We start from the raw sequence: 3,890 nt of genomic DNA, 5'->3' as shown, positions 1-3,890 counted from the left end.
CGGCGGTCCTTCTTGTGGGCAAATTTTGTCATCAAACTTTGTCATCAAAGTCTGGCATTCTTTGGATTTATGGTGCTTTCAAGACAACTGAGAACTCTGAAGAAACAGGGTTGAATTATGACGTCAGTGATCTTCAGGTCGGAACTCTAGAAAGAGGCCTGTGTTCCCGACTTGGAATGCCGAGTTGGATGCCTTTTCAAAACGTATTTTCCCAGTCGGAGCTAGTTATTTTCAGAGTTCCCAGTTGTCTTGAACTCACTGAAGTCTGAGATTTTCCAGTTGTTTTGAATGTGGCAGAAGTCATGCTGGTTTGACAGCATGGCCAATGTGTTCAACCTTTTCTGGCCCATGGCATGTGAATATTTATCCTTTTAAGCTTGGAAAAGAGACCCTTAAACCCAGACTTGGACAACACACCCACTCCACCGAATAGTGGTAGGCCTGATCAGAGACCTGGTCGTGTGGTGCCAGGACAATAACCTCTCCCTCAGTGTGAGCAAGACAAAGGAGCTGATCGTGGACTACAGGAAAAGGTGGGCTGAACGGGCCCCCATTAACATAGTGGACCGGGTCGAGAGTTTCAAGTTCCTTGGTGTCCACATCACCAACAAACTATCATGGTCCAAACACACCAAGACAGTTGTGAAGAGGGCACCACAACACCTTTTCCCCTCAGAAGACTGAAAAGATTTGGCATGGGTCCCCAGATTCTCAAAAATTCTACAGCTGCACCATCGAGAGGATCCTGACCGGTTGCATCACCGCCTGGTATGGCAACTGCTCGGCATCTGATCGTAAGGCACTACAGAAGGTAGTGCGTACGGCCCAGTACATCACTGGGGCCAAGCTTCCTGCCATCCAGGACCTATATAATAGGCGTGTCAGAGGAAAGCCCCAAAAATTGTCAGAGACTCCAGTCACCCTGGTCATAGACTGTTTTCTCTGATACCGCACGGCAAGTGGTACCGGAGAGCCAAGTCTAGGACCAAAAGGCTCCTTAACAGCTTCTACCCCCAAGCCATAAGTCTGCTGAACAATTAATCAAATGGCCTCCGGACTATTTACACAGACACCCCCCCCCCATTTGTTTTGTACACTGCTGCTACTCGCTGTTTATTATCTATGTATAGTCACTTCACTCCTACCTACATGCACAAATGACCTTGACTAACCTGTACCCCCACACACTGACTCGGTACCACTACCCCCTGTATATTTTCTTAACTCTTGTTGAACTGCACTGTTGGTTAAGGGCTTGTAAGTTAGCATTTCACGAATAAAGGCGAACACTTGTTGTATTCGGCGCATGTGACAAATAAAGTTTGATTTGATAGCAGGCTAGTGATTGCTTTGCAATGCTTTCAGTTAGCCACTGAATCCTTCCAAACCACAAATTGTTGAATTTGAGATTTCCAACTTGTTGTGTAATATTTATGTCCAATGGCCAATGAGCACCGATACGTTTTATCTATAATTTCTCTTCATATGACAAGGATTTGCCAGTAGATTGTTGATGTGATTCATGATGATGACTAATGTATGATGTTGACATGATCAGTCCAATCAAAGCAACTGTAGATATAACGTGATTACATTTTATATGTGGCCAATGACCTTGGGCCTTCTTGGATGGGCACTTCTAATGTAAATCTAAATCTCCCCATAGATTTTGCGGCGAAGTAGTGTCCTCATGAGTGACAGAACATTGAYCCAATCACGGCGCAACTAGGGAACATTACCAACCCCTACGCTCTGTATTTTCCGCTGGCTGCCCCACCACCACAGAAAGCACTGAGCTAGGCTGAAACACCTGCATTTTGGAGCTGGCTTACTCAAGAAAGCAAAGAGACCATGTTTGTATATWTWTTTTTTTACATTGTTTGCAAACTGATATGTGACACAAATCAAATCTTATTTGTCACATACACATGGTTAACAGATGTTAATGCAATAATATCTAACCTAACGATTTTACAACAACTAACTTATTCACACGAGTGTAAAGGAATGAATAAGAATATGTACATAAAAAGATATGAATGAGCGATGGCCGAACGGCATAGGCAAGATGCAGTAGATGGTATAGAGTACAGTATATACATATGAGATGAGTAATGTAGGGTATGTAAACATTATATAAAGTGGCATTGTTTAAAGTGGCTAGTGATACATTTATTTTTCATTATTAAAGTGGCTAGAGATGAGTCAGTATGTTGGCAGCAGCCACTCAATGTTAGTGGTGGCTGTTTAACAGTCTGATGGCCTTGAGARAGAAGCTGTTTTTAAGTCTCTCGTTCCCCGCTTTGATGCACATATTAATGCCAAATTAACATGCTAAACACGTGGGGCTCAAATTACGTGTCGCCCTGAATGATGGGTCGCCACTGCTCTATGCACACTCACTCGACTCTACCTACACACTCACATATACTTACACTGACCCTCCAACACACACACACATATGCTGCTGCTACTCTGTTGATTATCTATCCTGATTGCCTAGTGACTATTACCTCTACCTACACGTACATATTACTACGTGGTACCCCAGCACATTGGCTCTGTACAGCTACTCCTTGTATATACCCTCATTATTATCTATTGTCTTACAATTTCCTTAGTTTTTAAGTCTCCAGTGTTGGGAAAAGGCTAGTAGCATTTCACTGTAAAGTCTAAATGAGTCCAAACAGGTGATGTGATTGATTTTGATGATATACCAGAACTCACCAAAACGGGTTTGCCCCGCCTACTTCAGGCTGGCAAGCTCTAGAGACTAAAGTCTATAGGATCTACTCAATAGCACGTCAACTTTATGTGCATAAACTACTGTCATCCTATTCCAGGTAAAGTTACATGTGTACAACACCAGGTGGTGCTGTTGTAGTATATGTCAGAGGCTCGTTGGCAATTTGGAAGATCAACCTAGACTCACGGTTAGACGTAACTTAGTAAAAGTAAATTTGTGCCCAATGACTTACTATATGTTACGTTTCGTATTGTATGGATTAATTTGTGGTTGTCCATCATACATTTCATATGATATGTTGCGAATTACAATTTATATTATATGTGCTAGCATGCTAGCAGATACCCATAGACTTCCAGCCAATGCGCTAATGCTAGTTAGTTTTGTGAGCCAATACTATCTCTAACTTCCTTCATACTGGACAGAGACTTAAAATGGTATCCATAAGTTCATCTTTCTCTGGCGAAGTAGATAAAGGCCTCATTGCCAAAATCCTGAAGTATACCTTCAACATATCATACTCATTGAGTGCCCTGGATTTACGTATACGATGTTATGTCTAGTCTATGACACCAGGCTGCAACTGTCCAGATCCCAGGTTGCTGTGTAATCCATTGCATTGGCAGGCGACTCAATCCACAGGTTAATAAACTAGCATGCTAGCTAGTCTCTTGTAAAAGGTGGGTCGCTTGAAAACGATTTGTTAACTAGATCATTCCACGTATTTCGTTAATTGGCACAAGACAAGTGACGAATATTATGAAGAATGCATAACTTTGAAAGCTGTGCTCGTCGACAAAGTAAACCAGGCAAGATCGGTCATTTTCAACAAATTGAATTCCCAGGTAGCTAACGTTGGAAACACAATTTAACACTATCGAGTTTAAACCTCTGCGATTAATTACTCTAGCAAACAGTTCATGCCTGAATGTTTAATTTATTTAAGTTAAGTGTAATGCTTTCTTGAATTTATATACCGGTTTCCAGCAAGTCCCAGGTATTTCCATGTATTTGGAAAAATAGCTAATCGACTGCTAGTTTGGAGCTAGCCTAGCAAACATTAACTAGCTTGACGTGCGTGAGACTTTCCGAGTTTGTTGTTTGTGAACAATATGATTTTAGCTGGCTAGTTAAATATTACATT

This window comes from Salvelinus sp. IW2-2015, unplaced genomic scaffold, assembly GCF_002910315.2.
Source record: "Salvelinus sp. IW2-2015 unplaced genomic scaffold, ASM291031v2 Un_scaffold3375, whole genome shotgun sequence".
In the NCBI taxonomy this organism is placed as follows: Eukaryota; Metazoa; Chordata; class Actinopteri; order Salmoniformes; family Salmonidae; genus Salvelinus; species Salvelinus sp. IW2-2015.
Note: the sequence above shows the minus strand (reverse complement) of the source record.